This window comes from Phyllobates terribilis, unplaced genomic scaffold (genome assembly GCF_046119375.1).
Source record: "Phyllobates terribilis strain yellow unplaced genomic scaffold, ASM4611937v1 Scaffold_11__3_contigs__length_659146591, whole genome shotgun sequence".
NCBI lineage: Eukaryota > Metazoa > Chordata > Amphibia > Anura > Dendrobatidae > Phyllobates > Phyllobates terribilis.
In genome coordinates, this window is record NW_027362771.1 from 462,876,605 (window position 1) to 462,896,221 (window position 19,617).

The following is a 19,617-nucleotide window of genomic DNA, read 5'->3' on the forward strand; positions in this document are numbered from 1 at the left end:
TACAGTGAGTGCAATGCCTACCAAAAATTTCGAGCCACTCCAATGCCCCTTGGAAATGACATGGAGGTCAGAGGGCGTTAACTAAACCTTTTTTTCGATTTATAGCAACTGGGTCTCCCGTGCACTGTTGGCCTAAGTAGTGAATGGAAGGCTTTCCAAAAATTATAAGGAACTGCAATGCCCCTTACAAGAGCCATGTGTGGCACCCCAGGGGTCTGGTCACCACAGTAATAGAGATATTACGTCGGAGAGCAAGTGGGAGGTTTCCTGGTCAGGATCCCTTAAACATGCAACATCCTCCTGCCCCAGTCCTGGGAGGGGAGAATTCTGCCCTTATAAACTGGATCTGGGGCGGGGTTAAGTGAGTCAGAGAACAGTCAGAGTCAGAATGAGAGCAAGGGAAAGTAACAGCAAGGAGCTCTGTAGGAGCTAGGAGCTAAAGACCACGGGCTGGAAGCTGAGCAGAGCTCGCCCTGGCAGAAGACAATAGGAACCGGACACAGGAGTCCGAAGCTGTGAGGACTTATATATCCAGCAGCAGAAACCAGCCGGCAGGGGATTTCAGGTCCTCTGGCCATAGAAGCCCGGAGGCTCAGTCACAAGCAAGGGACCAGCACCGCCGTCGTGGAGCGGAGGCTAACAGAAGGCCCCAAGTCACCAGCCATACGGGTGAGCACTACACGGTACACTCAGGGACGTGGGCTACTTCTACCCGCTTACAGCAAGGTAGCCAGGAAGAGTGCAGACAGACGGGGAGGCCTACAACTCCACCTGGCCAGGGGAACTCCTGCTTGCTCACAGACTGACCAGGCCTCTTATGCTAGCCAGTACTCCCGGGAGGGTCTACCTTATAATCATCAGTAAAGACCCTGAACTGCACTGCAAAGACTCTGAGTCATTCCTGCTGTGCTCGTGCACCATCACCCCCATCATCCACACTCACTGCCCTGAGGTTATACTCCTCCCGTGGGGAGTTATCCCATTCTATGCTGCGTTCACAACACCAGCCTCAGCGGTCTGCCTCGCAGCGGTGGTACTCCCTGACCACAATCCATGGGTGGCGCAGTCGGACAATTAACCTCAAAACCTAAGAAAGACTGCCACTGGTTTGACCAGCCTGAGCCACGGGACCGGGTCACCGCCACGGAGACTACAGACCCCAGAGACCCGGCACCGGGTATCCCACACACGTGTACACACGGCCCAGGGGGCGCGTCACATGCAGTACAGCATATTACAAACATAAGTCCCATTATTGGGGAGTGGGTGTCCCATAGTATTTGCTTATGCCTTGCAAGCAAAAGCTGCCAAAAATTAGGACGGAGCAACTTGCAATGCCCCTTACAAGAGCCATGCAGTACAGCATATTACAAACATAAGTCCCATTATTGGGGAGTGGGTGTCCCATAGTATTTGCTTATGCTTTCCCAGCAAAAGCTGCCAAAAATTAGGACGGAGCAACTTGCAATGCCCCTTACAAGAGCCATGCAGTACAGCATATTAGAAACATAAGTCCCATTATTGGGGAGTGGGTCTCCCATAGTATTTGCTTATGCTTTCCCAGCAAAAGCTGCCAAAAATTAGGACGGAGCAACTTGCAATGCCCCTTACAAGAGCCATGCAGTACAGCATATTACAAACATAAGTCCCATTATTGGGGAGTGGGTCTCCCATAGTATTTGCTTATGCTTTCCCAGCAAAAGCTGCCAAAAATTAGGACGGAGCAACTTGCAATGCCCCTTACAAGAGCCATGCAATACAGCATATTACAAACATAAGTCCCATTATTGGGGAGTGGGTCTCCCATAGTATTTGCTTATGCCTTGCAAGCAAAAGCTGCCAAAAATTAGGACGGAGCAACTTGCAATGCCCCTTACATGAGCCATGCAGTACAGCATATTACAAACATAAGTCCCATTATTGGGGAGTGGGTCTCCCATAGTATTTGCTCATGCTTTCCCAGCAAAAGCTGCCAAAAATTATGACGGAGCAACTTGCAATGTCCCTTACAAGAGCCATGCAGTACAGCATATTACAAACATAAGTCCCATTATTGGGGAGTGGGTGTCCCATGGTATTTGCTTATGCTTTCCCAGCAAAAGCTGCCAAAAATTAGGACGGAGGAACTTGCAATGCTGCCACCCTGGTGGTATAGTGGTGGTGGAGGCTGAGGATAAGGAGAAGAAGATTAACCAGCCGAAACGAGGAAGCGTATACCCATGTGTGGGTGTGAAGCGGTGCATGTGAATACACCTCCCGAAATAACACAGTGGATTTGACTTTATGTTACTCTGCTGTCATTTGGTGGTGATGAGAAGTCTGGCCCAATCCAGCCCTTGTTCATTTTGATAAGGGTCAGCTTGTCAGTTGACAGGCGAGTGCGCTTATCAGTTATAATTCCCCCAGCGGCACTAAAAACACGCTCCGATAACACGCTAGTGGCAGGGCAGGCCAGGACCTCCAAGGCGTACAGAGCGAGTTCATTCCAAGTGTCCAGCTTGGATACCCAATAATTAAAAGGCACAGAGGAATCACGGAGGACGCTGGTACGATCGGCAAGGTACTTCCTCACCATCTTTTGAAACTTTCCACTCCTTGTGAGAGTACCCCGCGCCTCAGGGCCTGTAAGCTGGGCGGGTGTCAGAAAACTGTCCCAGAACGTTGACAGTGTTCCCCTGCCTCTGCTGGATTGGAGTTGCATCTCTCTCGCCTGTACGCCTTGGTTGGGCAACGAACTGTGACCTCTGCCGCTAGCGTGTTCAGATGGGAATTTTTTTAAGAGTTCTGCAGCAAGGGCCTTCTGGTATTGCCTCATTTTTGTAGACCTCTCCACCTCAGGAATAAGAGAGTGAAAGTTCTCCTTGTAGCGGGGGTCTACAAGTGTCACCAACCAGTAATGACTGTCACCCAACATTTTGACAACGCGAGGGTCACGGTTAAGGCAGCGTAACATAAAGTCAGCCATGCGTGCCAGACTGGTAACGGGCAAGATTTCCGTGTCCTCACCAAGATGACGACTGACCATGCTCTCCTCCTCCTCCTCCTCCTCCTCCCCCCTGTCCTCAGGCCACCCACGCTGAACCGACGGTATGACACTTGTACAGGTACTACCGTCTACAACGCATGATAGCAGCTCCTGTTCTTCCTCCTCCTCCTCTCCCTCATTGTCCCCCAATGCACGTTGGGATGAGATGAGGCTGGGCTGTGTGTAATCGCCCGCTACGGCTTCTTGATCCATCTCATCATACTCTGGCTGCAATGCCTCCTCTTTAATTCTCTGCAGAGAGAGTTGCAAAAGGCAGACAAGTGGGATGCTGACACTAATGATGGCGTCATCGCCACTCACCATCTTGGTGGCCTCCTCAAAGTTTGTCAGGATGGTACATATGTCAGACATCCAGGTCCACTCCTGAGGTCTTATGTGTGGAGTCTGACCTGAATATCGACGGCCTTGTTGCAGCTGGTACTCCACAACTGCTCTCTTCTGGTCACAAATCCTTTGCAACATGTAGAGGGTAGAGTTCCAACGTGTGGGGACATCACACACCAGTTGGTGTGCCGGAAGCTGCAAACGCTGCTGCAACACAGCAAGGGCAGCGGAAGCTGTAGCCGACTTGCGAAAATGAGCTGACAGGCGGCGTACTTTCACGAGCAGATCTGGCAACTCGGGGTACAATTTAAGAGACCGCTGAACCACGAGGTTAAGCACATGAGCCAGGCATGGTACGTGTGTGATCTCACCTCACCTCGCCTCAGAGTCGCCACCAGGTTACGGCCATTGTCACACACGACCATGCCGGGATGTAGGTTCAGCGGTCTCAGCCACAGATCTGCCTGCTCTTTCACAGCTGTCCACAACTCACAAGCAGTGTGAGGTTTATCACCTAAGCTTATGAGTTTCAGCACAGCCTGTGGCCGCTTGGCGGAGGCAGTACTTCCATGCTTCCAGCTTGTAACTGATGTGGTGATATCTGAGATGGAGGCTGAACATGAGGAGGAGGAGGAGGATGCGCAGGAGCTGTACACTGTGGGGGCAACTCTGACTGACATAGGGCCCGCAATCCTCGGTGTGGGGAGGATGTGTTCCGTCCCAAGGTCCGACTGGGTCCCGGCTTCCACTATGTTTACCCAGTGTGCCGTCAGAGAGATGTACCGTCCCTGGCCACAAGCACTTGTCCACGTGTCCGTTGTCAGGTGGACTCTCCCAGTAACTGCGTTGTTGAGGGCACGGCAGATGCTTTGGGACACGTGCTTGTGTAGTGCTGGGATGGCACACTGGGCAAAATAGTGTTGGCTGGGGACCGAGTACCGAGTGACTGCCACTGCCATAAGATTGCGGAAGGATTCCGTCTCCACCAGCCTAAAAGGCAGCATTTCCAATGCAAGCAGTCGTGAAATGTGCGAATTTAGGACTGTGGCCTGTGGGGCGTTAGCTGCGAATTTCCGCTTTCGTTCAAAGGTCTGGGATATGGACAATTGAACGCTGCGGTGGGACGTGGACGTGGACGTTGATGCTGTTTCTTGAGAAACTGCCATAACAAGTGAAGACTGAGAGGAGGGGGCATCTTTACATGCAGTATGGACAGGGGATTGCCTTGCACACACAACAGGGGGTTCTATTGCACGCACAACAGTGGAAGAAGCAGTGGTGACACCCGCTGACACTGGTCGTGGACCCTGGGTTTCGCCCCACAATGTCGGGTTCTTTGCTGCCATGTGCCTGATCATGCTGGTGGTGGTCAGGCTGGTAGTTTTGTCACCCCTGCTGATGCTGGCATGGCAGGTGGAACATATGGCCTTCTTGGGGTTATCAGCAGAGTCTTTAAAAAAATTCCAGACTCTGGAAGACCTACCGCTTGTACTGGCAACGTCCCTCGTGTTGGTGTTACGGGGAACGGTTGCCTGCCTTCTGTCTGCGGCCACCACACTGCTTTTTCCTGCCTGTTGGGGTACTCTGCCTCCCTCCCCCTGTGTGCTGCTGGCCTCACTCTGCATGTCCTCCTTCCACGTTGGGTCAGTTACTAGATCATCCACCACCTCCTCCTCTTCCACTTGCGCACCACGATCCTCCTCCTCACTTCCTGGCAATTGTGTCTCGTCATCGTCCACCTCTTGTGACAGAATGCCAACGTCGACTTCCTGTGGCCGTGGCTGTTCAAATATTTGGGCATCGCAACATGGAATCTCCTCTTCCACCACTTCAAGCTATCAGGCGAGGGGCCCAAATATGGAAATGGACCAGTGAACAGCTCTTCAGTGTGTCCAAGTGTGGGATCACTTGCTGTCTGACGACACTCGGCATGGTGGGAGGAAGGAGCATCAGGGTGAGGAGGAGTATGCGGTCGAGACTCACGGCTACTAAGAGTTGACCGTGTGGAAGACAGACCGGAGGTGGTGGTGCCCAGATAACTGGAAGTATTGTCTGCTATCCAATTAATAACCTGTTCACACTGATCCGATTTCAATACTGGTGTTGTTCTGTGCTTCCCTAGTAATTCGGTCAAGAAGTGGGAGCGAGAAGATGTGGCTGTTGGTTGTGTCACATTTTCACCTTGGCCACGGCTCCGTCCTCTGCACGAACCATCACCAGAACGTCCACTTCCACGTCCCTTGCCACGCGCCTTGCCCATTGTAAATGAAGTAAAATAGCTTACACTTGCACTATCAATGGAAAAAGGGTAATAAAGAGTAGATTAGAACCGTGGAAGAGGAAAACCTCAGTTATTGTTTACTGGGGTATACCACACTTTTTTAAATAGAGATATTTGCGGCTGAACAGTGAGCGACACACTCAAACTGCTTTTTTTTTAGATACCAAAGGCCCAAAACTGGATAGTACAGCGATTTGACCCGTGGAACTGCGAAACCACACTGGGATGTCGGGCCTACACAAGACTATTTTCAACTAATATATTTTTGTGTCACAACAGTCAGGAGACACTACTGTTTTTCTTTACGGAAAAAACTACCAAAACCTGAATAATAGAGATTTTTTACCGTGGGATGGCAAAACCACAGTTATTGTTTACTGGGGTATACCACACTTTTTTAAATAGAGATATTTGCGGCTGAACAGTGAGCGACACACTCAAACTGTTTTTTTTAGATACTAATGGCCCAAAAGTGGATAATACAGAGGTTTGAACCGTGAAACTGCAAAGCCACACTTGTATTTCTCGGGCCTACACCAGACTATTTTCAACAGATATATTTGTGTCTGAACAATCAGGAGACACTATTTATTTTTTACGGCAAAAAATGCCAAAAGCAGGATAATAGAGATGTTTTACCGTGGAACAGCAAAACCACAGTTATAATTTACTGGTGTATACCAGACTTTTTTGAATATATATATATTTGCGGCTGAACAGTGAGCGACACACTCAAACTGTTTTTTTTAGATACAAATGGCCCAAAAGTGGATAATACAGAGGTTTGTACCGTGGAACTGCAAAACCACACTTGTATTTCTCGGGCCTACACCAGACTATTTTCAACAGATATATTTGTGTCTGAAAAATCAGAGAGACACTATTATTTTTTTTTTTACAGCAAAAAATGCAAAAAGCAGGATAATAGAGATTTTTTACCGTGGAACAGCAAAAGCACACTTCTGTCTCTCTGGCCTACACCAGACTATTTTCAACAGATATATTTGTGTCTGAAAAATCAGGGAGACACTATTATTATTTTTATACTGCAAAAAATGCCAAAAACAGGATAATAGAGATGTTTTACCGTGGAAAAGCAAAACCACAGTAATAATTTACTGGTGTATACCAGACTTTTTTAAATATATATATTTGCGGCTGAACACTGAGCGACACACTCAAACTGTTTTTTTTAGATACAAATGGCCCATAGAACTGCAAAACCACACTTCTATTTCTCTGGCCTACACCAGACTATTTTCAACAGATATATTTGTTTCTGAAAAATCAGAGGCACACTTTTTTTTTTGAGGGGCGGGGGACACCAAAAGGTTAATAAGATGGGTATTTGTACATTGTGAAGGAGGAAAAAAAAATGAGGATTTAGATAAAAAAAAAAGGATTTTTCCTGGCCCTCGGGACCTGGAGCTAAGTCCAGCAATTTCAGCAACAGGAGCAGCACACAGGACTGTAATGCAGCGTTTGCTGGTATAACCACTGGGTCTCCTATACAGCCTGCCTGCCTGCCTGATATACCTGGGATGGATATTAGTCCTGAGAAGGACTGTTTGTTTGTTCTGGCAGCCTTTACAGACCCTACACTAACTATTTTGCAGGATATATCTCTCCCTAAATCAGCAGCGCTGTCCCTACACTGTCTGATCCGGAGCGACTGTGTCCAAGATGGCGGAGCCCGGTTTTAAATACTCGAGGTGACGCTGTGCGGCCAGCCAGTCACTGTAATGCCCACAAACAACATGGCATTACAGTGACTGGCTGGCAATCCCTGCATGTTCATTGGCTCTGTAAAGAGCGCCAAACATGCAGGGCGGAGACCCGAGCTCCCGCCCGAGTAACCCGGAAATGCTCGGTGCTCGCCGAACATCCCGAGTAGCGTGATGCTCGGCCGAGTACCGAGCAGTGTCGATCATGTTCGCTCAACACTAGTGTCATGTTGTTTTACATGCGACTTTTTGATCCCCTTTTATTAACTATTTGGGTAGCAAAAAGAACAAAAAAAACAGCAATTCTGTATTTTGTTTTAAGCACCATTCATCATTCTGTGTAATTGCCATGTTATCTGTATTCTGTGGGTTGATACAATCGTAATACCAAATTTATTATTTTTTTTATATTTTGCTACTTTTGCAAAGAAATTACAGTATCTTTCTCATTATAAAACACATTTTTTTCCTCCAAATTTGAGAGGAAAATGGGGATGCATCTTCTAATCCAAAGTGAGTCTACCGGGCGGGGGGGCTGCGGTGGAGCGAGGTCACAGGTGGCAGGGGTGCTGCTTCATGAGGCCGGCGGCGGAAGCAGGAATAGGACAATGTTGCGGGGCCTGAGCTTTCATAAGATTTTGGCGCCGGTGAGCGAAGTCTCCTTTCCCAATGATTTCCTTTCAGGAAAATGGCCGGGGGAGGCAGCGCATGCGCAGACTGAGATCTTGAGAGACAAGATCTCCTGCTATTGCAGGCCTTCTGAAGCAGCAACCCTGCCTCCTGTGACCCCGCCACTCCACCGCCACTTCACTCCCGGTAAGCTATGGTTAAAACAGACTATAAGGCGCACCACCATTTTCTTTCTTTATTTTCCACCCCAAATTGGGGTGCGTCTTATGGTCCGGTGAATCTTATAGTCTGCAAAATAAGGTACTTAAAAAAAAATCTTTGTTTAGTCACCAATATATTCTAATACCCATATGTTTTTTTTATTTTTCAATAAATGGAGCTGTATGTTGGCTTGTTTTTTTTTATTTTGTGGGAAAAGGTTTAGTTTTTACTGGTACCATTTTGTAGTACATATAATTTTTTGATTAGTAGGCATAACCAAAAGACATTGAATCTGGAGTTAATAAAAGTATAATTATACAAGTTAACTTTATCCTACAGGTTAATATGATTATGTTGATACCCCATGTATAGCTTTTTTATGTTTTATTACTTTTTCAAGAGAAAAATAACTATTTTCAAAAACTAGTATTTTTTTTGGTGTTCAAATTTTCAGAACCCTAGCTTTTTAAAATTTCTGTCCCATTCCCAGCCTAATAAGACCAGCCATCAGCCACCCCAGAAATGGCACATCCATTAGATGCATAAATTCTGGCTTTTAGTCTCAGCTCTTCCCTATTGACCTGGTACGGTGGCAATCGGGGTAATGGTTTTTGGGGTTGATGTCAGCTGTGTAAAGTCAGCTGGCATCAAGCCCAGGAGTTAGTAATGGAGAGGCATGAATTAGACACCCCCATTACTAACCCCGTAATAAAAATACATACACACAGGAGAAAAAGTTTATTTGAATAAAGACTCCTCGACACATTCGCTGGTTCACCCATTTATTATTAAAAAAGAATCCCCGGAGTTCTGACTTAATCCAGGGTTGTTCCCACAAACTCCAGCATTCCTCTACTGCAACCTATGTAGCGTCGTTCTGAGAACGATGCTCCATAGGTCACTCCTGGTCATATCTCACGAGCAATGACATCATTAACGTCATTAGGAGAATCGCTGGATGCCGTGGGAACAACAATGGATTGCGTCAGAGCTGCGGGGATTCTTTTTTAAAAACAAACCAGGGAATGTGTAGGGGAGTCCTTATTAAAATTAACTTTTTAAATTGAGTATCTGTATTTTTAAATATGGGGTTAGTAATGGGGGTGTCTGATAGATGCCTCTCCATTACTATCCCCGGGGCTTACACAGTTGTCATCAAATAATGAAGGGGAGTGGTACCAATGAGCAGCAGCTGGGACAAAAAGCCAAATGAAATCTCAGCAGATTTAAACCTGGAACTCTTTAACCCTTTCATACCATAAGAAACAATAAACCTGCACCACTCATGTGAATGGTTGCGTAGACGGCAAAGAGGACCTGTGATCAGCTAATCTCTATTGTCTTCTGATCCTAGATGCACCACAGGTCCCATTAGTGTGAGGCACAATTGTGACAGGCTGAGGGCTGGTCTTACTAGACTGAGAAGGGGTCAATATCCATGGAGATTTCCAGCCTTTTAATATTCGCCCCCAGCTGTCTGCTTTGCCTCAGCTGGTTATTAAAAATTGGGGGGACCGCACGTTGTTTTTTTTAGGGTCTCCCTAAGGTCCATGGATATTGGGCCCTTCCCAGCATAATAAGACCACCCCTCAGCTGTTCCAGAAATGGCGCATCTATTAGACCAGCTCACAGCTGTCTGCTTTCCCTTTGCTGGTTATTAAAAATCTGGAGGACCCCGCATAGACTTTTTATTGTTTATTTTTTATTTTTTTCTTTTACACTGTCCCTTACTCGAGCAGTGTCCTGTCCCTATGCTAGTCAGAGCACATTGGAGGCGCCACCCATGATCCAACGTTTATACAGGCCAGGTCATGTGTGGCATCAGCTAATCACAATACTTGGCATGGCTTTGATGGCTCCAGAAGAGCCCACAGCCTAAAAGCTTGTTGATTGGCGGTGCTGTGAACCCGAACAGTAAAACAGACTTCCAGAAAAAAAGTCAGAGTTCGGAGATCGCTTATCAGTGTTTGGGTTCGCTCATTCCTATTTGAGAGAGATCCTCTTTTATGATTTTTATATATCAGATTTGGCAATATGGAAAAGTATTTATGGAACATGACACAAAAACTGTTATGATCTGCAACATATACTAAGGAAAGAATGGGAGAAAGCTGTCCCTATAGTAAGACTAAGCTGAATCCCTACGATGTAGCGGGCTGCCTGTTCCTAGCGAACAGACCCGCCTTTGTCCTCGGCTAGTCTGAACGAAGACCTATAGCATAAGGGGAGGGGTCCCTAAAAGAACTAAGGACTGGGACAAAATGGGACACCTCCTAAACAGAGAAGTTGTTGCAGAACACAAAAAGACAAACTGACAAAATGGTACTAGAGGTCTCCGAAGGACCAAGTGAACTGACAGAGAAAGGCACCGAAGCACCTGGCTAGAGAAACAGTCAAACACTGAAGTCCAGTACAGCCAAAAGGGTGGAGCTGGAATATAAAGGCAGATGGTCAGGTAACCGCAAAACACAAGATGGAAAAAAACAAACAGGAGGGATCTAACAAAACCAAATTGTTAAATGTTTAAGGTAAAATGATGCTTTAATTCTGTCACCTGATTCATGTTACCAAATCCTCCCAAATCATGCTGCCACAATTGCAGCCAGGTATATTTTTATCTGAATCACTTTGGTATTTCAGAAAAAATATATTATATTATTTAATTTTAGAGCACTATTGATTCCATGAGAGATTGTTACATACAAAATACGAATATAAATTACAGAGAACAAACTAACAAGGACAGACTGGTATATAGGGTATAGGGCCTTGCAATTGCGTGCTTACAGTCTGCCGGATAATGGGGAAGGAGAAAGTAGGTTGGGGGGGATTTTGTCAGCTGCAGTGGTGGTGAGGTGACACTGGGGTCAGTGCAGGCTGTAAACTTGTTTGAAGTGATGCATTTTGAAGTTGTTTATGAAAGTTCAAAAACTGGAGGATAATCGGATTTGTTGGGGCACAGAATTGCAGAGTATGGGGGATGCTCTGGAGAAGTTTTGGAGACGATTGGGTGAGGAATGTACAAGTGTGGAAGAGAGAAGAAGGTCTTGAGAGGACCGGAGATTACATGTTGGAAGGCAACGGGAAATTAGTTTGGAGATGTATGGAGGAGACAGATTATGGATGGCTTTGTAGGTCCATGTTAATAGTTTGAACTGGATACTTTGGGGAATTGGGAGCCAACGAAAGGATTTGCAGAGGCGTGAAGTGAAGGAATAGAGAGGCAAGAGATGGATTATTCGTGCAGCAGAGTTAAGGATGGACTGGAGACTCAATACACTATAAAGACAAAACTAATCCAGCACAGCTCCGGGTTGGCTACTTCCAGCGCCGCTCCAGGTGATTAACTCTTGCTATGGGAAAGACCTGTCAATCACCTCTATCAGTGCTGGGAGAAGCCATCCTTGGGGTGTAGCCAGACTAGCCTCGTCTTCGGTTATGGTCCCTAATCTCTGAATGCCAGACAAAAATATACCTGCCTGGAAGTGTACAGTCAGGCAAAGATTCATGCTGGCTGCAGTTTGGCAGCATGAATCAGTTGAAAAGTTCACTTTATGTAGATAAAACAGATAACATCTAGTACACACTTCACATATAAAAACATAAAAATAATATGTCTATAGTCATGGTTAAAAAAAATTGAGAATGACACAAATTTTGGCTTTCACAAAGTTTACTGCATCTTTGTAGTGGCAATTTGCATTAACGCTAGATAGTTATTCAGAGTGCTCAAGTGAATTTCAAAAAATTGCAAAGTTATTTTGTGAAATGAAAATTAACTGAAACAGGAAAAATTTTATTTTCACTTAATTTCTGCCCTACCACAAAATAACCTTATGAAATCATATAGTGATCCTCTCATTATTTCAGGAGAATGTGTTAATGAGGACATGCCAGCTGATAATATTGATTAAATTATAAAAGCAGACTGCTTCAAAAAGTATGCTTGAAATAATTGTCTTCTTCCTATAACCATGGTTACTTCTAAGGAAACACATGCATCATTGCTCTAAATCAAAAGGGTTTTACAGGCAAGAACATTACTGCTTGTAAGATTGTCCTTTAAGGGAACCTGTCACCATGAAAATGCAGTCCAATCTGCAGACACCATGTTATAAAGCAAGGGAAGCTGAGCGGATTGATAAATAGTTTTGAACAAATGATTCAGCATAACCTGTGTTTTAATCATTTTAAGGTCTACTCTTTCAGGGATTTTTGGTCCAGTGGGCGGTCCTATCAGTGACTACAGCTTTATATTGATAAGAGTTCATATAGAGATCCCTGTCAATCACTAATAGGACCAACCACTGGACCAAAAATCCCAGAAAGAGTAGAGTTAAAAGATATTAAAACACAGGTTATACTGTCAATCTTTTCAGCTCCCCCTGCTCTAGAACATGTTGCCTGCAGATTGAACTGTATTTTCAGGGTGACAGGTTCCCTTTAAATCTACCATTTATCAGATCATCAAGAACTTCAAAGAGAGAGTTTCAATTGCTGTGCTTCAGGGTGCCAAAGAAAGTCTGCGAAAGTGCTAGACTCCTAGAGAGGACTCAGCTAGGGAAGTCAGTTCAAAATCAGTGCAGAACTTTCTCAGGAATGTCGGCAGGCAGTTGTCAGTGCATCTGCACACATAGTAAGGTGAAGGCTTTGGAGGCTGGCCTGATGTCAAGAAGGGTAGCAAAGAAGCCGCTTGTCTCCAAGAAACACATCAAGGACAGATTGACATACTGCAGGAAATAAGAGATTGGACTAAAAAGGACTGGGGTAAAGTTATTTTCTACGATGAAGCTCATTTCTGACTGTTTAAGATGATATGTCATGACAACAGTAAAGCATCCTGAGACCATTCATATATGTGGTTGCTTTTCATTTAAAGGACTGATTTTATTTACAATTTTGCCTATGAACACTGCTGATAATAAAGAGTGGTATCTTAACATCCTCCAAGAGAAACTTCTCCCAACGATCCAGGAGCAATTTGGTGTTAAACAATGTCACAACACAAAAATTACAACTAAGTGGCTTTAAACATTAAAGAGGTTGTCCACTACTTTTTCATTAATATCCTATCCTTAGGATAGGTTATCAATGTCTGATTGAAAGGGGTCCAACACCTGGCACAGCTCAGGTGTTATCATATCAATAGGAGGTGGATGTGTAGTACCCTGCTGCGGCCACTACCAGAAGATGGCCAGCTTCTCAAGTGAGTATTTCTGGCCTGCGGCCGCTGCCGCAGTTGCCAATGCCGGCTGATCGGCATGAGTGTCGGCTGTCAGACCCCGACTAATCAGACATTGATAACCTAGTCTAAGGATAGGTCATAAATGAAAAAGTAGTGGACAACCTCATTAAAATATTGAGTCCATGGCCAGGAAACTCCCCAGATCTCAATCCCATTGAGAAAATGTGGTCAATCCAAGACACAAAAGAACACTGAAGGACTGATTACACAAGAATGGGTTACCGTCAGTCAGAATTGGGCCCAGAAGCTGATATACAGCATGCTAGGGCGAATTGCACCACTCTGAATATGGAGTCTTTACACAAACTTTATGTGATGATTAGTGATGAGCGAGCATGCTCGCCACTGCTCGGTACTCGCCCGAGCATCTCAGTACTCGAGATGCTCGGAGCTCGCCGAGTACTTGCGCGATGCTCGGTCGGGAGCTCGGGTCCCCGTCCTGCATGTTTGGCGCTATTTAGAACACCAATCATGCAGGGATTGTCTGCCACTCACTGTAATGTCACAGCCATGGTGGTTGTGGCATTACAGTGATTGCCCAAATCGATGGGAACAGTGCTCACAGTGAAACATGAAAAGCCGGCAATTCATCAGCGGTATACACCGGTACCCGACAATTTAGAACAGAAAGAATAGAGCATCACACATAGATTAGATAGATAGATAGAAATATGTCAGTCACATATATAATAAATACAGTAACAGTGTTGGTTACTGTACTTGTCATTTAGTGTTAAAGGATTTATTAAAAAAAAAGTAATAGTGTTTTCATGCACCCGTCTCTTTAAAAAAGCCGACCGGCAATTCATCAGCAGCATACACCGGTACCAGACAATTTAGAACAGAAAGAATAGACCATCACACATAGATTAGATAGATAGAAACATGTCAGTCACATATATAATAAGTACAGTGATAGTGTTGATTACTGTACTTGTCATTTAGTGTTAAATAAAGGATTTATTAAAAAAAAAAATTGGCGTGGGGTACCCCGTAATTTTAGTCTCTATCGGAGGTTAAGCAGACGGCTGGGGCAGATGTTTGAAGCCTGGGAAGGGGGTAATACCCACCAGCTGCCTATTTGTACCTGGCCGGGCACAACAATATAAGGAAGCCCTTTTTTTTTTTTTATTATTTCATGAATTTCATGAAATAATAAAAAAAAAAATACGTGGAACTTCGCCCTATTTTTGTGTCCAGCCAGGTACAACTAGGCAGCTGGGGGCTGGAATCCGCAGTGCAGGGAGGCCACCCGCTGCAAATTGCAGTCCGCAGCCACCCCAGAAAATGGCACGTTCATAGAAGCGCCATCTTCTGGCGCTGTACCCAACTCATCCAGGGCCCTGGTGCGGTGGCTTACTGGGTAATAAAGGGGTTAGGGCCAGCTTGGTATTATCAACTGGCCCTAAGCCCGAAATTCATGGGGTCACGCCAATATTAGACATGACAGCCATGAATTTCTAGTAAAGTATTTAAAAATAGCCATCCAGCTTGCCATGCCGCAGACACTGAGAAGCGCAGGCATGCTTGTGCTCCTCAGTGTCTCGCTGTTACGGCATCCAGATGAGCCGAGTTCGTGTCCAATGAACTCAGCTCACCTCATGTCACTGACAGCGTGGGAGAAATCTCCTGCGCTCAGCGCTTCAGCAGGAGAATTCTCCCATGCTGGGATGGCATTGAGATGACAGGCTGGATCGCAGCTGAGCGCTGCCATCCAGCTTGTCATCCTTCAGAGACACTGCAGAGCGCAAGCATGCCTGCGCTTCTCAGTGTCTGCGGCATGGCAAGCTGGATGGCAGCTTTCTGCTGTGATCCAGCCTGTCATGTGAATGTAGCAGAGCTGGAGCCGTCCTGGGAACCATGGAAAAGTAAGGATGAGGTTGGTTTATTATTTTATTTTTATTGCAGGAGATCGTTGGCTTCAGCTGGAATGGGAGTGATGGTAAGTATGGTTTAATTTAGAACATTAAAGAATTGTGTGTTTATTTCAATTAAAGGACTTTATTCTGGGTGTTGTGTTTTTTTTTTACTTTGACTATGGTGTTAGTAATGGGGGTGTCTTATACACGCCTCTCCATTACTAACCTGGGCTTGATGTCAGCTGGCATTATAAGCTGACATCAACCCCAACCCTATTACCCCACTGCCACCACTACAGGTCAGTGGGAAGAGCGAGGCTAAGTGCCAGAATTGGCGCATCCTATGGATGCGCCATTTCTGTGGTGGCTGACGGCTGGTGTTTCTAGCCTGGGAGGGGGCCAATATTCATGGCACCCTTCCTGGGCTATTAATATCAGCCCCCAGCTGTCTGCCTAGCCTTTGCTAGCTATTAAATTAGGGGAATCCCACTTCATTTCTTTTGGGGTTCCCCTTTTTAATAGCTGATAAAGGCTAGGTATTCAGGTGGGGGCTGATATTAGTAGCCTGGGAAGCTCCGTGGGTATTGCCCCCTTCCCAGGCTTCAAACATCTGCCCCAGCCGTCTGCTTAACCCCCGCTAGAGTCTAAAATTACGGGGAACCCCACGCCAATTTTTTTTTTAATAAATCCTTTATTTTAACACTAAATGACAAGTACAGTAATCAACACTATCACTGTACTTATTATATATGTGACTGACGTGTTTCTATCTATCTAATCTATGTGTGATGCTCTATTCTTTCTGTTCTAAATTGTCGGGTACCGGTGTATGCGGCTGATGAATTGCCGGCCGGCTTTTTTAAAGAGACGGGTGCATGAAAATAGGAGGGCACTAGTGTGTTCCAAGTGCCCTGCTATGTTTTTCATGCACCCTCTTATATACCCTGCCTGCCTGTCTGCCTATATATTCTGCCTGCCTGACGTTTAATTGAGCACCGTTCCCATCGATTTGGGCAATTTTTGACCTCCTGCAGACCACCGGCGGGGACCACCAGAAAAATGCTCGAGTTTCCCATAGACTTACATTGGGCTCGTTGCTCGGGTCGAGCACCCGAGTATTCCAATGTGCTCGACCTGAGCTTTGAGCACCCGAGCATTTTAGTGCTCGCTCATCCCTAGTGATGATGTCTGGAAAGCGCTGTCCAATTACTGGTACCATATAAATGAGTAAAATTAAAAAATAATATTTGTAATTTGAAATACTTATAATTGTACTTCAGTGACCATAGAAACATCTGACTAAAAGATCAAAAAACAGCAAACTTTGTGAAAGCCTAAATTTTTGTCAGTCTCAAAACTTTTGGCCACATGTCAAAATAATGATATAGTATACCTTTGCGACAAATTGTTTATTGCCATAAGACATCTAAAATGAAAACATATGCAACCAATAAATTATGCTAATTATTTGCTCTAACTTTACTCTTAAAAGGCAATGACAAATGAGTTCAGATGCTTTTATTACTAAATAATAGCACATATTCTTGCATTGTCCTTTAAAAGCAAAAACGAATAAGCATCCTGATCTCCTTGCACAAATGCTCAGTGAAGCTTGTATCTGATTAGAATCAGGAATAGTGTCTTTACATGTTCCCTGGACATCCCACGCCACATTAGGGGGATCAGAAAAGCAATTCCTTCCTGATGTGAAATGGAACTTATTCACTTTATCTAGACTACACCAGCTAAGTGTTACCACAATTCGCCTGGAGATTGTTTCATTCTCTTCTGGCTTTCAAAAGCAAGCAAACAGGCCAAATGTTCTATTCATTGCTTAGTTCTGTTCCACTGACTGACTGTAAAAAAAAAAGACTACACACTTCCCCAAGACATCTCGGCTCGTCTGCTGACACAATCTTTCACCAGCTACCTGACTATAATGCAACTAATTGTTAAGCGATGACAACTATTGCTGAGCTGAGCGACAGCAAAAAGGGAAAAAATACCTGCACCAAGGCTGCCACTATACTTATAAGACCTCTCTATTCTTTCCATAATGCACCTAGTGTTACAAAGGTTAATTGTATTTTTTGTTGCGCCATCACATAACATAATGCAAACTCGCCATCACGGAGCTTGGCCATAACATTTTCTCAGGCTCTTACCCACAGTCCTTTATTCAGCCTGTATAGTCATTTTTTTTACATGTAGCCTTCATTTCATTCTGTAATATGCTGATGGTGCTAGAAATAGCTTTGTTCATGATGCATTTTTGCTCTTTTTTTATTAGATCACTTTTATATGTACTTTGCATTTAGAGTATGTCGTTGACTGTCACAGTCATCGAGGCAAAGGTTAAAATAACATAAGTACTGCTTAGGAATGTTACGGAAGACTGAATTTCAAGTTCGTTACGCCTTTTTACGTTCTGGATTAAGCAAAGCTTTTCAGATCCTATGTCATAATATAGGGCTCCAATGTTTTATGCCATTTTTTCCTTTCAACTCGCACTTTCTAATTCTTTCCAATTCCTCCCCTCTTCTCTGAAATGTACTTTTATTTACTAAAGGTGTTAGCAACTTGCTAGACATGCAAAGATATAACCTCCCTCAATCTGATGCTGGTAAAAATACTATTTCCTAAAACCGCAGTCATGGTTGACACATTTTGCGCCAGACACTAATAAGTGTTAGCTGATGTTTTTTTTCTCTTGGTGCCTTGCTGTTGTGGCTTTAAGCTCAACCAATGTCTTTACAGGTCAGTAAAAACCATCCATCAGATCTGTAGAAGAACCAGTCAGTCAATCTTTTAGCTGATGTGTTTCATTTGCTGTCTCTGTGAAGTATTTGATTCCCTTTTTCAAGGTTTTCTGTTGAGTGAACAGAGTTGACTATACAAATTCCCCTGCATAAAGGTGGCACGTCCATGGCCCAAGCTAATATGTGGTCTATACATGATAAATGTAGTGCATTACTTAACTTTCCATTTAGTTCTCAAGCTAAACTTTCTCTTCTATTGTTAAAAATAATGTAAACTGCCTTCAATTCAAGTATGAAAGAACAAAGCAGATTTTCCTTTAACCTGCAAACATTATGTCATTTTAACCCATATATGTGCACAAATACATGTTTTATTTTTCCAAGAATGTTGTAGATAATGTACACCTCACCATTTATCGACATAAAGACGTGACCCAAGTCTTGATTAAATTAAATTAAACAAAATAATGAGCTGTCACAGATATTGGCCATACTTTTATAGTTTTTTCAGAGTAATAAGTTAAAGCAGTTGACTGACAAAGGCAACTATTTATCAAATGGAAGTCAACCTGGAAATTAGCTTATTGACTGGAAAAGTTCCGTCTGGCCATAGTGTTTCTTGCAATGGACAACCTTGTAAAGCATGGGGGGGCTTTATAATAAAAAATAAGAATTTTATTTATGTAGCGCCAACATATTCTGCAGCACTTTACAATTAAGTTGGAATATGTGCAGACAATAAGGACATTACAAAGTAACACATAGTGCTCCAGTTACGGGAAGAGTGAGGGTTCTGCTCGCAAGCTTACAATCTATAAGGAAATAGCGGGGACAAAACAGGTGCTTGTCATGTATGGTCCAGCCATGATTATAAATAGGGTATTCAGATAAGTTGAATGACTTGGTCATCAGCCAGTATCTGTCTAAGTACAGTTACCAAGTGCTATCGGGAGCATAATGCATATGGAGACTGATGAATAGGAGGGATCAGATTCGGAGGAAAATTTTGAAAGAGGAAACAGGGAAGAATTGAATTAGTGAAGTGAGGTTTGTCTAAAAAGATAAGTTGCAGAACCGAGAGCACGGATAGGGAGATAGACAGAGATGAGAGATAAGATGCAGGATGGTGCAGAACTTTGGAGAGCTTTATGGGTGAGAGAGATAAGTTTATATTTTATTCTGTAGCGAATGGGTATCCAGTCCAATGACTGGCATATGTGGAGACATCGGTGAAACGGCTGGACAGAAATAAGACCCTGGCTGCGGCATTCAGGACGATTGGAGAGTAGAAAGTTGGGATAGAGGGAGATCGATCAGTGGCGAGTTGCAGTAGTCCAGCTGAGAATGAATAAGAGTGACACGTAGAGTTTTTTCAGTTTCAAAGGTGAGAAAAGGTCAAACTCTGGAGATATTTTTAAGATGAATTTAACAAGAGCGAGTGTGCGATTGGATATACGGAATAAAGGAAAGCTCTGTGTCAAATTTGACCCCAAGACAGTGAGCATGCTGCTTGAGAGTTATGGTTGCAGCACCAAAGGCAATTGCAAT